Here is an 18630-nt window from a genome sequence, read left to right on the forward strand (position 1 = left end):
GGCCAGATTTTTTTTTTTTTTTTGGGGGGGGGGGGGGTACCAGAGATTGAACTCAGGTGTGCATAACCACTGAGCCATATCTCCAGCCCTTTTTATATTTTATTTAGATACAGACAGGGTCTCACTAAGTTGCTTAATACCTTATTAAAATGTTGAGGCTGGCTTTGAACTTGAGACCCTCCTGCCTCAACCTCCCGAGCTGCTGGGATTACAGGCATGCACCACCACACCCAGTTTGGTGGATACATTCTAATCTAAACATGGGGGCCTTTGGGCATCTCAAAGCTCAGAGCATACTCTATTCACTTTACCGAGGGATTCATGAAGGCTAACTTTCAATAAGATAAATCCTTCCACAGTAGGAATCTGCAAGAACTGAATTTCAAAAAAGCAGCACTCCACCTACCTATCTTTCACAACCCAGACATCCCCAAAACAAAGTATATCTGACTCAAGATTCTGGGAAAACATTTCCAAAACATGAATACAAATATTAAGCTCGAGGAGAAGGAAGCTAGAAGAAGATCCATACAATTCTGCCCACAAAGAAGAGATGCTTAGCCAAGCCCCCCAGACAGAGCTACATAAAGGCCTGCAGGAATAGTTGGCCAAGGGCCTCAGATGCTACAAACTTAGAAAAAAAGCATAGACTCTGGATTGGTTCTTACAGAAATGGAGAGAAAGGGGAGAGTCATTGTTCTATAATGTAGACTTCAGAAAAGAAAATGATATTAGCAAAGCTAATTATTCTTTCACTTCACTGTATCAACTTTCTAGTGTATCCAGTGAAACTAAGCTTAGACAGCTCAGCATGGGTGACAAATCAAACCCACTGAAACTAGAAGAACAAGATCTGCAAGTTCTGTTTGCTTATTCCTCACTTGAAAAAAAAAAATGGGGATGAGAAGCATCACTTTGTCAGCCTTGCCCCTCATCTTGAAGATGTGCACTCATCTTCAAACCTTCCAGGACGGTTTATTTTCTCCGTAAAGAATTTCAGGGTCTGCCTGTTACCCAGCAGTGGACAAAAGATGTGTGACAGACAATACTGAACCAGCCTCCTCCCTCCCTCAGAGGACCTCTTTCAACAAACAGCCAATGCTCTTTGCTCAGTAAGTGAGCATCCTCGCCCTTTTAAGAATGTGGGGGCCTTATTTAAATACAGTAACAACAACCAGTACTCACTTCTCTTTTGTTTAGGTCTCTGAACATTTTTTTTTAAGTAGTATATCTTTATTGTGGGATGAGGCTTTTGTGGTGCTGGGGATTGAACCCAGGGCCTTTTCATGCAAGGTAAGCACTCTATCAACTGAGCTATAGCCTCGGCCCTCTGAACATTTTTTAAGAGAAAAGTCTACATTGTGTCCTTACTAAAAGCCAAAAAGAGGAATTAAAATTCTAGAGTCTCGTTTTACCTGACCTGGCCACCTCTCAAACCAGGATGTTCATGTTCCCAAACAGTAAGTCTTCAGAGTCTCAACGAGCACCCAACAGGGACTTCCCTGGGAGTTCACAGCTCCACTTTTCATGGTCCTCATGATTAAACAGCTAGAAAATGACTCCAATCCAACTGCTAAACAGGACAACTCACAAAGGACTAAGATGGGAAGAGAAGGGCTCTTCCACACACCCAGAGTGGCTTCAGTGAATTTCAACTTCCACTGAGGAATCAGGTAAAACTGGAGCAGAATGTGCAAAGAACCGGCCTAGTCACTGATCTTGAAGGAGACACGGGAGCAAATCCCAGTGAAGAATGACGTAGCTCTTGAACGAGGCAACAGCCTTGGAGACTGAGGGCCAAGGATGGCCAGTCCTGTTTGATTAGAGGTGGCCTGTGAATAAAGGTAGAGGAACTCAGGACTAGGAATCCTGGTTTCAAGGTTGGCAGGCCAACTGAACAGTTTTGGGGTAGTGGGACAGTAAATCGCTTAATGGCAGGTTGCACTAGAGAGCCTGTATCAAGGGGAAGTGTGGGCAGAGGGCTCAACAGGGCATTCCAGAAAGAGAGCTGGACTAGAGATAAAGATCTAGAAGGGATACCCTCCTGCAGAGGAATGTGAAGAAAGAGAGGGAGGCAGAGGTTAGGCCATCCTGGAAACCAGGGAAATGCAGACACTCAGGGGCTGCTCAGGGCCTAAGTGAAAATCACTTAATTGACTAAATCAGCTTAACTTTCTTCTCAAATGTGTGAACATGGAATACAGTGGGGACACATTATACACAAATGCAACTATATAAATGACTGCCTTCTGTGCAATTTTGAAGAACCCCGTAAAATGACAGTTTGCAGACATACTCTTTATTCCCTACCACAAACTACATAACACACTTGTACAAATATAATAAAGCCAGGGTTTGATCATCCATTCATTTCTATCTACTATGTGCAGGTATTGTTCTAGGGAGGATATAAGCAATGAATAAAACAGGTTTAAAATCCACACTAAGGACTGAGGATATATAGCTTGGTGATAAAGCACTTGTTTAGAATGTGCAAGGCCCTGCGTTCAATTCCCAGCTTCAATCAATCAATCAACCAATCAATAAAATAAAATCCATCCTAACAAGAAGTTAACTTTTTTCATAGTTGATTTGGACTACTCGTGGTTTTTTTTTACCTTAAGTAGGACATAAGAATCTACTATCCTCGCTGGGTGTGGTGGCTCATGTCTATAATCCCAACAGCTCAGGAGGCTGAAGAAAGAGGATCATGAGTTCAAAGCCAGCCTCGGCAACTTATCAAGGCTCTAAACAACTGTCCAGGCCTCTGAGAGCAAGATCTTGTCTCTAGATAATTTATTTAAAAAAAAGGGGGGGGGGGGGGCCGCGGGCTGGGGTATGTGGGGCTAAGTGGTTAGTGCTCCTGGGTTCAAGTCCCCAGTACCAAAAAAAAAGCAAAAAGAACCACTGTCCTCAACACACTCTCAACTCCTTACCCTTTTCTTTTCTCATCACCATCCCCTCTCCCCTAACAAATATAACCTCTAACTAACCTCTCCTTTACTGTATTTATCTGTAAAATGCCAGTNGGGGGGGGGGGGGGGGCGCGGGCTGGGTATGTGGCTAAGTGGTTAGTGCTCCTGGGTTCAATCCCCAGTACCAAAAAAAAAAGCAAAAAGAACCACTGTCCTCAACACACCTATAGGACCCCAACATACCTATAAGCTCAAGATTCTGAAAGCCCCTAGCTACTTGTTCCCACTACTGGAATAAGTACCCACACGTTTGGGTTCCCAGTCTCGCATGCCTCCCATTACATGAGACCTGGAATTGGGGCTCCCTAGCCTCAGGGAAGCTGGGATGCCCCCATGCTCATTTTCTTTATCCTCACAACTTATGAGATCATCAAAACATTAGTCATGAGCAGTGAAATGCAAACCAATAACATGGAAGGGTCCCAGGTTTTCTTTAAATTGCTTTTAAGTCAAATGAATAATTGAGTTACTTATAGAAAAATAACAGGTGCACAAATCCTGGGAAGAAACAGAGAGAAACAAAGGGAGACAATTAAGAAATACGTCCAGAAAGAAAGATCAATGGGGCTAACTCCTGACAGGGCCGACTGAAAAGTGAGGATTTATGGCCACAGGTTTCTCAAAGTATTTCAAAAGGGAAATTTAACTAATAGCACAGGCACACTAAGATAAAGTCTGCCCAGTCATTGGCCCCAGCACACGCATAAACAGAGAACTGACTGGTAGATGAAAAGACTGGTCCCCATCACAGTTCCAGAAAGGACCCACTAGGGTCAAAATCTCCCCCGCCCTACGGGAAGGAGGCGTTGAACATCTGATTAATAAAGACTGCAGGAGGTGGAAGCCAGTTTCCTGGTAAACATCAAACAGCAGTAAATTTGGAAGCAGCCCTGTTTCCTTTGTTCTCTGCTCTGCTCAGAAGATGACCCACTCTCTCTCTCAGGAGTGCTCTCGGTTTGAGCCCTACTGTATTCCACTCCTAATAAAATGCTCTCGCTTTTTGTGTCTGACTTTAAATTTTCTTTTGTCAGAACATAGGAACTGAGATTTAGAGCTTTAGCTTCCCACTCTCCTGTGACAAAAATGTTTGAATTGGATACATAAAAATCAATTTTACCTGTAAATGATTTTCCATTTTATTTAAAAATGTCACAATCCCAAGCACCAAAAAAAGCCACATATATACATATTTTGTAACAGGGACTTGGGGAGACTGACTTTTCTAGCACTGACTTTTCACTTTGGACTGCGGAAAGTAGATAAAAGCTTGGCCTCTCCACCTTCTTCCTTTTTTTTTTTTTTTTTGGGTACTAGGGATTGAACTCAGAGGCACTGGCCACTGAGCCATATCCACAGCTCTATTTGGTATTTTATTTAGAGACAAGGTCTCGCTGGGTTTCTTAGTGCCTCTCTTTTGTTGAGGCTGGCTTTGAACTGGCAATCCTCCTGTCTCAGCCTCCTGAGCCTCTGGGATTACAGGCCACCACACTCACACTCCACCTTCATTTTTTATCAATTTCCCCTATTAACCCTAAACTTTGGGTCAGATGCCTGCTCGGTTTGGCATGTAGGCAAGCAACTCTCTAAAGAAGTCTGCGTATAGTCTGGTAATATAAGATTTACTATCCCTAAATTTATTCAACCTATTTCTTCCCTCTTTAAGACTGAGGCCACCAAGATAAGAATAAGGTATTTTCAAGATTTGCAAGACCATTCAACTGCCAGCTTTTACAATGCCCTGTTCCAAACCCCCTGTGGAGGGGAACTAGAAGTGTCCAGTTATTGCCCTACACCTTCCAGGGACAATGAGCCTTGGAAGCAGATGGCCCATGAAAAGACTGCTCCCCAACCCCAGCAGAAGCAATTACCAAATTGCCACCTTCCAGGATCATAGCTCTGTCAGATAAACATCCTGCAAAGCCATGGAGATTACCCCCTGAGCAGGGACAAAGATAAGGTTCTGTGTGATCAAAACCAAGATGATCAACAAGACCACAGTTTGACCAAATCTGCTTGACTGCACAGGCCTCTGGACCCCAACACAATTCTTCCTCTATTTAAACCTAAAGCTCACTACAAATGCACACCCCACTTCCAAATATGGCAATATTGATTAAAGTTCCTTTCCTGTTTCCCACTTGATTCTAGGGGCAAGTGGCCAAAGTCTCTGGTAACAGCCTTAGGCCACTCCCTCAAGAAGGGAGAATAACAGCTTGCAAACTGCATGGAGCCACCACAGGTCTAATATAGGAGTCAGCAAATGACAGCCTGTGGGTCACATCCAGCCAGCCTCCAGTTTATGTAAATAAAGTTTTATTGGAACACAGCCATGCTCATTTGTTGGCATGTTGCTTGGGCTGCCTTTGTAGTACAATGCCAGCCCACAGCCTGCAGCTCTTACTAGCAAGCTCTTTATAGGGAAACTTTGCCCACCCTTGCACTATCAGCAAGAATAGCTGAGGAGTTATGGAAACTGTTAACTGCTGAAGTACAAATTACCATTTCAAAGGCAAGTGACAACTGGTGATAACTTACTCCAAAGATGGGAAGCTAAAAGGACCAGCAGAGAGCTGAGAGGCTCTTCTGGGTTGTCCCAATTCCCTTCTTCCATTAGACCCTGTCCTCAGTGGAACTTGGATTTAAGTGAATCAAATTGTACAGCTCCTGCACGTCATTTTTAGAGCATGAAATTAGGCGTCTTAATTTATCTTCTTTTGGAGGGAGTGGAAGGGGATGGGGTGAACGTGTCTGTGAGCTTCTTAGACTCTTCTTCATGGCTCAGAAGCCCTCAATAGCTCTAAATGAAAAAGTCCTCACATCTGTTACACAAACCCAGACTATGCATCCAAAAATAAAACCCACGCTGATGAAAGCCAGCATGTGGAAAGATAATTTTAGACTTATGTAAAGACTGCAGAAACTGTCTCCCTGAAACTGAAATACCACACCCCCAAAATACCCAACCTCTGTGATTACCCTCAATCCAGCTGGAGACGGCAGCACACTAGTCCCCATTACAAACCACCTCCTCGCCACACTCTCAGTGTCCAAAGAGAGGGAGAAGCATTCCTAGATTCTGACAGGACCCCAAAAGCCAAGAGAAGTTAGAGCTGAGTTGACTCCACTGTCTCCAGAATTCACACCTGAAGTTGACACTGTTCTCTTTTTCCCTTACCTGAAGTCCAGTGCTCCAGAGAGAACAACTGCATGCTGTGCTCACTTACCTCCCCAGCACACCCCAGAGGGCTTGCCACCTTTATACTTAAGTGAATCAATGGATAAGTAAATGAATGCAGATTGTTTTTTAAAAAGTTTTGAAGAATGTACTTAGGTTACAATTTAGTCAAAGTAACATTGTTAGAGGACAGACAGATGTGGATGATGGAAACATGAGGTAAAGAGAATGATCCTATAAAATAGGCCCACTGTGCTGGCCCCACATGCCTTCTTTGCCAAAAAGCAATTTACCTGCAGCCCTGCCTGGACTAAGTAGATAGGATATGTCACATTCCTCAGCAAGCTACCTGTTATCTGCAAGAGAATGCAGGCAAGAAATTAGGTTAAAAAGAGGAACACAAGCTACTCTGAAGGGAGAGAATTTTGTGAACCATTGCACAGACGAGATTCTGGAAGATAAGGATAATTCCTCCTAACAGTAAAATCTCCTAAGAATGTATAGTTAAGGGGCTGGGGTTGTAGGTCTGTGGTTGAGTACTTGCCTCACATGTATGAGGCACTGGGTTCGATACTCAGCACCACATAAAAATAAACAGATAAATAAATAAAATAAAGATGTTGCGTTCATTTACAACTAAAAAAAAAAAGAGAGAGAATGTATGATTAAGAACCTAATTAGAAGGCTGGGGCTGTAGTTCAGTAGCAGAGCACTTGCCTACCATGTGTGAGGCACTGGGTTCGATCCTCAGAACCACATAAAAATAAACAAGTAAAATAAAGGCATTATATCCATATACAACTACAAAAAAAAAAAAAAAAACTTTTAAAAGAGAATTCAATTAGAATCATAGGCCAAAGTGACCCAAAGTTGTCTTGGCAGTAGGGATTTGAAAGTCTGATGTCACCCTGCTCAATCAAAAGTCAAGAGGTGGACCTGGGCAGGACTCTCTGGAAACTTCTGGGATGGATAAAACTGGAGTGCAAGAGAGGTACACTGTTCCCCTGGTTTCTGAGAGGACCCACTCTCTCTCTCCCTTGAGAATGTCCCCTTTCCCTTTTCCTATCCTTTCAATAAAATCATGCCTGTTACTCTGAGCAACATGTCTGAAATCTTTCTGACTTGATCACAAAAATTGGGGTTTTAAGAGGGGGTCTTTGCACTGCCTCAGTTTCCTGGAAGGCCCCAGCTGTGTAACAATGAAAAACCAGCCTCTACCTCAGAGCAAAGCCTGGTCCTTGGAAAAACCCATAGAGCACTCCTAGGCACATACCCACCCTGCTGAGTTGTTTGTCTGTAAATTACAGGAGAGGTTTGCGGTGCCAGGTGACCCTGACTCAGTCAGGCTAGGTGAGGACTCATAGCAACCCCCTAGCAACCACCAATCAGCATGAGACAGGGAAAATACCTGGGATGCCAGATGATCTTCCCAGTAGTTTATGGTGGTTGAAAACATTTGGGAAACCATGTAGTTCAGCACGTACTCCCCTCATGGCTTAAACCACTCAGTTCAAACGAATCCCCCTCTTGTACTAACCAATCACCCTTACTCAACTTGTTCCCGCCAGTGAATGTGCTAATCATGTTTTAGAGTTGTTTTATGATTTTCCCGCAGTGTGTGATGATTTGCTAAGAGATGCTATGATGTATGTGAAGTCCCTGCCTTCCCCAAAGAGTGTATAAAACTGCTGCAAACCCTGGGCTCGGGGTCTCTCAGCATCACCAGTTGCTGTGTGTGTGCGCAGAGGACCGAGCTAGCTTGCAATAAACACCTCTTTGCTGCTTACATCGATCTTGGTCTCTGGTGGTCTTTTGGGGGTCCCGAAATTGAGCATAACAACAACAAGACCCTCTATTAAACCTGGTGAATAGTACCAAAGTTAGGCCACAGTAGCCTCACTTTATCTGTGGGGTATATAATCTAAGACCTCCAGTGGATCTCTGAAACCATAGATACTATCAAAGCCAATATATGCTGTTTTTACCTATACCCACATACACCTATGATAAAGTTTAATTTACAAACTAAGTACAATACGGATTTATAATAATAAAGAATAATTATAACAATATATTTTAATGAAATTGCCAGCATCGCTACTCTTGTATTCTGGGACCTTAAAAAATAAGAGCTACTTGAACATAAGCACTGACACCCCAACAGGCAATACGATAACCAAGATGACCCAACTGGGACAAAGTGAGACATGGCACAATTAAAAAACTTGTAAACTTTTTTATTTCTGGAATTTTCTATTTAAATTTATTTTGGATTGTAGTTGTCCCCAGGTACAAAAACACAGAAAGCAAAACCTTACATGGTAGGCAATATTTTTTAATTTGACATTTCTCTCTCTTTTCCTTACATGGGGGAGGGAAGCTGCTATATTCACAATATTTTCATTATTTCCTATCCCCATCATTCTGAGGCTACTTCATCTTAGTTCATTCTGTGGTGCGCCATTTGTCTGTTCCTTTGGCCCCATTTTTATAACAACTACAATGTTCACTTCAACTGTAAACTCTCCTCTCTTCTATTTATCTACAGGTCCTTGAAGGCCCATCTGCAGGTTGGTTCCAGAACAAAGCCTTAGGGAAACTCCCATTTTCAATGCTCCTCATCCTCTCCCTCCCACAGTCAGACCAACCTTTAAAAAGATCCAATTAACATCCAAGGGGTTCTGGGTAAGGAATCTTCATAGACCAAGGACAATTAGTTCCTTGTATTCTGGCTCCGGACAGACCTCATTATTACTGGGCAAGGATCAAACCTCTTTGTCCTTGGTTTAGACTCAAAAAAAAAAAAAAAGGCATCTCAGCAGGATATCCATTAGTTCAAATCGCTGCCTCTGGTACTAAACAATTCTCCCTCCCCCATTCTCTGGTGTGTGGGAAATGCCCCTTCCCACTTCCATGAGAGAAGCCAGCCTCTACCTCAGAGCACAGCCTTGTCCTTGGAAAAACCCACAGAGCACTCCTAGGCACATACCCACCCTGCTGAGTTGTTTATCTACAAATAACAGGAGAGATCTGCAGTTCCAGGTGTCCCTAACTCAGTCAGGCTAGGTGATGACCCATAGCAACCCCCTAGCAACCACCAATCAGCATGAGACAGGGAACATACCTAGGATGCCAGATGACCCTCCCAGTAGTTTATGGTGGTTGAAAACATTTGGGAAACCATGTAGTTCAGCACATACTCCCCTCGTGGTTTAAACCAATCAGTTCAAACCGTATCCCCCTCTTGTACTAACCAATCACCCTTACTCAACTTGTTCCCGCCAGTGAATGTGCTAATCATGTTTTAGAGTTGTTTTATGATTTTCCCGCAGTGTGTGATGATTTGCTAAGAGATGCTATGATGTATGTGAAGTCCCTGCCTTCCCCAAAGAGTGTAATAAACTGCTGCAAACCCTGGGCTCAGGGCATCTCAGCGTCACCAGTTGCTGTGTACGTGCAGAGGACCGAGCCTCTTTGCTGCTCACATCCATCTTGGTCTCTGGTGGTCTTTTGGGGGTCTCAAATTCGAGCATAACAACTTATCATGGGTGGGTGCACTGCATCCTTTTCCCACTCATCTTGTTAACTAGATCCTTAGCTAAGGACCTTGGCCCAGGTATTTTAAGATCCCTGGGACTACTACATGGAGGGCTTCCCACAGACTACACTTCCTGGCTGGGGATGTGAGGCTCAGTGGTTAGACACTCTGGGTTCAATCCCTGGTTCTAAAAAAAACGAACAACCATAAAAACCCCCAAAACTATACTTCCAATTATATATACAATTATATTCCTCTCTAGTTCTTCAGGTTGAAAATAGGAAATAAAGTAGCCCATGTACCAATCTGCAGAGCCTTAAACATACTCGATGAAAGCTCTGTCAACTCCAGGAACCACTGAAGCATTATATAATGTCACCGTGCTCTGACTAGAAGATATATTTATGAACTGTCTTTTGAAATCTAAGTTGTTTCTAAGGAAAATGGCTTCTATATTCATGCACAGTCACTATGCTCTGGTGACCCACAGAGTTTGGAGGTAGTGTATCATCTGGGAGAAATTCAAGAAGCAAACAGCTTCCTCAGCTCACCCACAGAATCAGTTATCAGGAAAAAGTTTGAGGGAAGCTGGGGACTTGCAGGAACTGCGGGAGTCCAAAGGAGGTGGATGGAGTATTTAACACCAGGAAGGCTGGCGTGGCTGGATTAGGACTGACTGCAAAGCAATCTGGGGAAAGCATATGGGCAGCACTGGATCTAGAAATGGAGCATGGAAGGAGAAAGAATCTATCAGTGTCCCGGCACTGTTCTGAGTAACAGATGCCTTTGCTAGCAGTTAACATATGATAATCAAAGCCAGAAAGAAATGAGCTGCTCCCAGAAAGGCAAGTGAAAAAAGGGCTAAGGGCAGCATTTAAGGCACAGGCAAAGAGGGCATGACGTCACATCCGCTAGGGGGGCTGAAATGAAAAGATACATAGATGGGGGGGGGGGCACGGTGGCAAACGGCCCGGTAATCCTGGGCTGGGGAGGCTGAGGCAGGAGGATCATGAGTTCAAAGCCAGCCTCAGCAATGGCGAGGCGATAAGCAACTCAGTGAAACCCTATCTCTAAATAAAATACAAAAAGAGTTGGGGATATGGATCAGTGGTCGAGCCTCCCTGAGTTCAATCTCCAGTAACAACAACAACATCAAAAAGATACACAGTAAACATTGGTGATGGTGTAGGAATTTGAACCTTCACACCTTATGTCGTTATGATGCCCACAAGCAGGTGGGGAAATGGTACAGTTACTTTGGAAAATGGTATGGAAGTTCCTCAAAAGGGTAAGTAAGAGCCAGGCACCATGGTGGATGCCTGTATTCCATCAACTCAAGAGGCCCAGACAGAAGGACCACAAGTTCAAGTCTAGCCTCGGAAACTTAGAAAGATCCTGCCTCAAAATCAAAAATAAGAAAGGGTTGGGGATGTATTTTGGTGGTACTGGGGATTGAATGCCCCTGGGTTCAAGGTTCAACCACCAGTTGTAATACCACCAATATCAATAAAAAAAAAAAAAAAAAACTTTTTTTGTGGTGACTGCACAACTCTGATCAAATGAAAGACGATGAACTGTATATTTTAAGTGGGTCCATTGTGCCATATTAATAATATCTCAGTAAAGTTGTTTAAAATAAAAATCAGCACCGATGAAATGCTTCGTGCTAGAGATGTCAATGTGTTTATTTGCTGGTGAGGAATCTATGTGTCAGGTATTGTGATTTTTTAATGGAATAAATCACTAAATTCTCCCAAGACCCTATGGAGTAGTTTATTCTGATTTTTTTTAGAGAGGAGATCAAAGTGGAGAGTGTAAGAAAGTTGGTGAGTGGTTGAAACCAAGCCGTCTGGCTTCCAAGCCCAAACTCTTAGCCACTGTTATACTGCTCCTCGACAGTGGGCCTGAGCATGGTCAAGGGGAAGGAAGGGCGTCAAGAACCCGAGGGACCAGCCAGGGGGCTGCAGTTTCAAGAAGGATGACTCAGGAAGATGTGATCTAGAATGAAGGAGAGAAAGGAAAGGGCTTTGAGAAGGTGGAAGCCTGGTGCTGAGGGTGCCACAGTGGTGGATGCCACACACCGGGACTGGGCTATGGGCGAGCAGAACCCAGAGGAAGGACCTCTGCGCCTGAATCTTTTTCTTTTTCTTTTCTTTTTTTAATATATTTATCTTTTAGTTGTAGTTGGACACAATATCTTAACTTATTTATTTTTATGTGGTGCTGAGGATCGAACCCAGGGCCTCACACATGCTAGGTGAGCGCTCTACCGCTGAGCCACAATCCCAGCCCCAGGATCCGGGTTTTCTTAACAGAAAAAGGACAGGAGCACAGAGAAACAAGTGGGCAGTGAGAGAGTAGTTCAGATGGTGCATCAGATTCTAGCTAGATAGGCAAGAAAAAAAAAAAACAGAGGGAAGATGAAAGGCTATGAGAGCCAAACAAAAGAAGATTCAGGGGTCAGAAGGCAGGGCAGGTGCTGCAAAGTCCCAAGAGAAGGAAAGGGGATAAGAAACGGTAGTCAGGAAGTGCCATTTTTAATGTTTAAAAATCTGAGCCAGGCATAGTGATGCACACCTGTAATCCCAGCGGCTTGGGAGGCTTAGGCAGGAGGATTTTTGAGTTCAAAGCCAGCCTTAGCCACTTAGTGTGGCCCTGAGCAACTCAGTGAGGCCCTGTCTCTAAATGAAATATAAAAAAGGGCTGGGGATGTGGCTCATGGGTTAAGTGCCCCTGGGTTCAATCCCTGGTACCAAAAAAGAAAAAAAAGAATGAAATCTGAGAAGCCAACTGCTTTGAATGACGGACATCAATATTTTGAGATGTGGCTGTGAGACTCAAATGGCTACAAATAATCCTTTAGTTCACTTTGGCTTCTGTCCATATAATCTTGCATCAGGGTCACTAATACACATAAATTTTTTCTTTAGCACATCTCCCTCTCCAATGAGCACGATAGTGAAAAGTGAAAATAACTGAGAAATACAGACTAAATATATCTATCTCACCCCTGTGGGATGTGTTCTAAGAGGGTGAACTTTCTGGATAAAAAGAAAAAATCCTTTAAGCCCATCCTGCTAACTTAATCCAAAGCATCCAAAAACTTGACTGGAAGGGCTTTTGCCCCTTCTCCAGCAAGTGCTGGACTTCATGATAAATGTAGAAAGTGCAGTTAGAAATACACTCTACCGTCATGTACCTCTAAAAAGAACAAAATTTTAAAAAGCTGTAGTTAGAGTGTGTCTTGAAGACAAAAGACTAAAGATTGAAAAATAGCAGGACCGGCAGTGACTGTTTCTTGGGCATCAGAGAGAGGCAGGCTGTGGCTGAATGTCTATTGAGAGCAGGGTGTCAAAGGGATCAGGATAGTCTCTAAATAGTTCTTGGATGCAAATGTCAGATATTATCTGGATGTGTAAGGGACAGAGTAGCTATGGCAGAGAAACACTTCTTGGGTCATGGCCCAGAGCAGAGCAGGTAAGTTTGCAAGGATCCCTTCATCATGCTCAGCAATTTACTTCCAATTTACACCCTGGTGGGTGGAGTAAGAGAGCCCTATGTCCACTTGACATTTGTAGACTTTTCAGAAATTCTTGAGCTCAAGAATTAAACCATTCCCAAAACTGCAAATGCCTTTCTTTGGGAGCAGATAGTTATGCTAAATGTATGAAACAAGATGTAAGTAAACATCCAGGATCACCATCACCATTGGGCCATCACAAGTACCCAGTTCTTTCCCCTCTGCCAATCCCCACCCCAGGGCCTCACTATAGCATACCGGCCCTTCCTAAAGAGAGCCAAATGTGCTAGGCATGGTGGCGCACACCTACATCCAAGCGGCTCCAGCTCCAAAGGCCAAGGCAGGAGGATCACTGAGTTCAAAGCCAGCCTCAGCAATGTAGCTAGGCCCTAAGCAGCTCAGCGAGACCCTGTCTCTAAATATAATATTTTAAAAGGGGCTGGGGATGTGGCTCAGGGATTAAGCATCCCTGGGTTCAATCCCTGGTACGCCTAAAAAAAGACAGTCAAATGTAACAGTGAAGGGGGGACTCTTCTGGCTAAACAAAAGCCTGTAAGCCAATTTATACACCTGGCTAGAAACGTCCAGATGTTGGATCTGGGTTCATCTCTGATGTGGCACTGGCTGTGACACTGGCTAATGAGTTAGGAATGGAGTACTAACCACGGGGACTTGCTTTCTTCAAGGCAGGAGAGGGAACAGAACGAGGGGGCTGCTTTATGACACCTCAACCTCCCCACCCCACATCCAGGTCCTATTCAATCCTGTCCTGTGATACTCTGAAGTCCTCTGTGCCCTGTGACATTGTCGTCCTACCTAGGGAGGCAATGACCAATCAAAGAAGTGTGGTTTTCATATTTTTACCCACTCAAAAGAGAACTACCCAAACCTGCCAGTGGAAAGTAATGTGAAAATAAATAATGTAAAATAAAATACATTTCCAGAAGAGACCAAGCAAGAGTACAAAGGAAACACAATACCTTCCAAAACAAATGAAGAAACGAAAGAAGACTCAATAAAAACAGAGACCTTAGGTGACTCTCCTCTCAGTACAACGAATACGTCTGCACAATTTAAATTTAAGATGAACACACTGCAACACCACAAAACCAACTCCGTGCCTGGAAGTCCTTTCCACACTGTACACCAAAATCATAATTTCACTATGTAGTTCATGATGTGTTTTGATTCTGAAAAACTTCAGATGCAAAAAATTCAACTATCTCAGGCTCTCGAAAAATTGGAGCATCTCAGGGCCAACAGGAGCAAGGGAAGAAAAAAATGAATCTGAGATGGTTCCAGTTAGGAAATTTAAGGTTCTTCCCCACATTGGCCATGGCACAGTGAGTTATCAGGAAGGAGAAAGGCCAAGGGCCTCACCGGTCATCCGGCCTTCCTTCTCCACTGTAGGCTAGGTTTGAGGGTCCCTAATCCCCAGGAAACAAAAACCTTCTTTTCTCCCCTCTCCCAAATGCCCACAGAGCTCCCACGGCATCAAAACCTCAACTGTCTCTGTATGGCTCCTAAGCACGGCAGTGACATGTTGACTTAGAGGTACAGGTCAGAAGACCTTATCCTCTTGCCTGTTTCTTTTTTTCCTTTTGTGCTCTACATTCTGCCTCCCCCATTACTGGGAATTGAACCCCGTGGTGCTTTACCAGTGAGCTACATCCCTAGCCCTTTATTTTTTATCTTGATATATAGAGTCTTGTTAAGTTGCTGAGGCTGGCCTCTAACTTGTGATCCTCCTTTCTCAGTCTACCAAATTGCTGGGATTACAGATGTGCACCACTATGTTCTATATTCTAAAAGGGATCTTAAGTCCTTTAGGCATCAAATGTCTAATTTATACCTGTTTAAGTTACACAGTACATAGCAAGAAGGACCTGTAATCAAATGGCTCCTTATGTTCCAAGATGGGAAAAATGCTCCAAGAGAAGGCAGAAACCATGCTCCATTCAACTCTGTACATGCTCCATGTTCAGGAGAGCTGATACAGAGCCAAAGCTTTCATGGGAAAGAGGAGTTTCCCTAGGAAAAAGCTGGCCCAGCATCTCCCTGTAGTCCCCTCACTGAGTGGTAAACAGGTCACATTCTGAAATCAAGGCAAAAACTGAAAGCTACTGAATAGGGAGCTACCCTCGTGCTGTGTTCTCAGCCCACACACCAAAAGGCCCATGTGACTCTGGCAGGGTCCCTCCAGTGGGCAGAGGCGAGAATGAGGGGTGGGAAGCAATGACACATCACCATCAGGCCAACAAGTACCCAGTTCTTTCCCCTCTGCTAATCTCCACCCCAAGCATCTACACAGGCCAACAAAGAGGGGGCGAGAACTCTAGCAGAAGCCCAGTGTGCGTCACACAAGGGGACCTTTCAACACCCACCCTCACACACCGCCTGAGGATGAGGTCAGCCTCCTTCTGAGGCCACGGAACAAGCCGACTTTGTGGCCAGATGGCCAGCCCCATGCAAGGCTCTAAAGATGGAAACGGGTTGAGTTTTGCCCACAGGGACCTCACCCCTTATGTACGAAGCTCAGCCAAACCACTTTAATAGGTGTATTTAGGGGTGAGGCAAAGAAGTGTCTACAAAAGCCACTGGGAGGCATCAGGGCTGCCCCGTCCCTTCCTCTCTCCCTCCATCTGGTCTCTGACCCCAAACCACCTCACACACACCATGTGGAGCTCACCTCCTTAAATCTCTCCATTTCAGTGATGATGGCCTCCTGCTCAAGAATCTACACTGGCTTACATTTGTCACCGAATCACATTCAAACACTTCACCTTAGCACTAAAATTCTGCAAGGTTTGGTCATTTGACCTTCTGTTATTCTTGCTGGTCCCTCGATACATACCCTGGGCTTGTTCTTCCTCCTCTCAAGGTACACAGTCCAGAGCTAAGAACACATTCAGACCAACTTCTAAATCCCAAGTCTCCCACCCAACAGCTGGAGACCCGGCTCAAGGAGCTCAAACGACCAAGTGCTTCAGTTTCCTTATCTCTAGAACAGGAAGCATAACAGCAGCTACTGTTAAGGCCAGTTACTGGGGGTAAAGGAGAAGACAGAGGTAAAATGCTTGAAATAAAGCCTGGCACGTAGTATTACCCAATAAACACTAGCTATTAAAATACTTAAATGGATGGAGTTGGATAATATAATGCTAAGTGAAGTAAAAAAAACCAAAGGCCAATGTTTTCTTTGATATGAGGATGGTGTCTCATAATGGCGATGTGGGGGGAGCATAGGAGGAATGGAGGAACTTTAGATAGGGCAAAGGGGAGGGAGGGGATGGGAGGGGGCAAGGGGGTAGGAATGATGGTGGAGTGAGTTAGACATTATTACTCTAAGTACATGTATGAAGACACGAATGGTGTGAAAATACTTTGTGTACTATCAGTGACTTGAAAAATTCTACTCTATATGTGTACTGTGAAATGATTTGCATTCTGCCATTCTGCATTCTGTGTATAACAAATACTTACAAAATACTTATAGTCCATACAAGACACTTCCTTCATGAAGCCTTCCCAACAAAACCGGGCAACATCTTCTGCTCCTTGAGTGTTCTACCGACAGTCCGAAAGCACAGATAACTGGCTGGAGTTGTTAGGGATTGTTTTATAGGGAAAGGCATAATCATGTATTAAAATTATTATGAGGGGCTGGGGATGTGGCTGAAGTGGTAGCGTGCTCGCCTAGCATGCGTGAGGCACTAGGTTCGATTCTCAGCACCACATAAAAACAACAACAAAAAAAGATATTTTAAAAAAATAAATAAAGGTTCATTGACAACTTAAAAAAAATTATTATGAAATTCATGTTCTAAAACACATACCTATAGCTCACAAATGACCTTTACCTTCCAGTAGCAATATTTCAACAAATTCACTCCTAAGAGATACTACATGTATGTATAGTTACAGATTTTGTCGCTTGGATCCCAGGCTTGATTCCACCAGGACTGAAAACTTTTGAAGAGCAGGAATCATGCCACAGACATCTGGGACACTGAGTTCCCACCACGGGACCACAAGTAATCATCAAGCCACTGCTTATTGAATTTTAAAAGAACATTATGCTCCTGGAAAAACAGAAGTAGTAAATAGGAGATTAAGAGCTCAAATCTACCCTTGTGGTATACCAATTCTCCAACTTCTTGCATACAAGGTTAAACCCTGATGAAACAGGAGAGCAGGAAGTAAACACACCAACACAGAGCAAAACTGGCAGTGACCCACGAGGCGGCCTCAGGTCTTAGCCTCCCTGCCTCTAAACTTCCACTGTATTTCATCCAGCCTTTCTGGATGAAAGTTCTGCCTTGTTTTAGGCCATGGAAGACTCCCCATCTTCTCTTCCAAATGATAAGCTTCCTTCCTCGTTTGAATGCTCCCATTCCAGTGCCTCATTGAGTTGTAAGTTTAAAGCAATCAGAGTATCCAAACTTCACGGGTTTTGGCATTAGTTTCCACTACACCCAATGCCATACGACAATTAAGAGTGTCTCACCCAAGAAACAGCTTCAAAAAGATATCCTCTAACTAATGGATGAGAACATGCCAAATGCTTTTAAGAAAATGGTGTTTTGGGGTGGGGATGTAGCTCAGTGGTAGAATGCTTATCTAGCTTGCAGGAGGTGCTGGGTTCCATTTGCAGCACCACAAAGAGGAAAAAAATAAAATAATGAAAGAAAGAAGATGGTTGTTTTGAAGTAATTGAGTGCATTTAGAACAGCTGCAGGAGTTGCTCCCCTGTGAGGCATCTTCACACGGAGCTGGCGCCATCAGAGCCTGCTCCAGGCCTCTCTCCACCTCCTCACTGGTCAGCGCCCAGAGAACACCGCGCTGAATGTGAGTTTCCACAGGAAAATGGGGTTTGGATGTCTAGTCTTTTCTCTCCCACTTCGCATGGGCTGAGAGTCGCCTTCTCTCTGGCGGCCTGTGCTCTGGCAGATGAATTCTGCCCTGTTCCCTGCTGACCGTGCCCAGCTGGGTACGACTCATGTAGGGGCTCAGTAGGAAGAAACCCACCTCACCGCGGATACAAGCCACACTGTATCACATCACTTTATAAGGAATGAAGGTGATGTTGGCATCTAATCTCTTTTACCAACTAGTTCAGAACCTAGCAGAGGAAGAAGGGTGTTATTGAGCTTCCTCGAGGATCCCACCACACTCCCCCAGAATCTGACTGATCCAGAGCCTACTGTGGGGTCACGGGGGAAATTCCAAGAAAAGGCCTGATGTGCGCCTCCATGAGCATCACATACCAGGCCTACTTCTGTACACACTGCACAAAAAATGACTGGAATCTATCACTCACCCCTGGAGACACCAGCCAACAACTGATCTGCCCAGAAAGGTTAAAAATCATCCCAGAGCCCACTCCCTATTATCTGTGGACCTATCTAAGCTGTATCCTCCC

At 44.1% G+C, this 18630-nt stretch overlaps 1 protein-coding gene across 3 annotated transcripts in view; it reads right to left on the minus strand.

The window, feature by feature from the left end:
• The window catches only part of Serinc5 (serine incorporator 5), a 104388-nt gene that overhangs the window by 38362 nt on the left and 47396 nt on the right, over positions 1-18630 (minus strand). The gene's annotated exons all lie outside the window — the stretch shown is intronic.

Source organism: Marmota marmota, unplaced genomic scaffold (assembly GCF_001458135.2).
Source record: "Marmota marmota marmota unplaced genomic scaffold, marMar, whole genome shotgun sequence".
Lineage (NCBI taxonomy): Eukaryota > Metazoa > Chordata > Mammalia > Rodentia > Sciuridae > Marmota > Marmota marmota.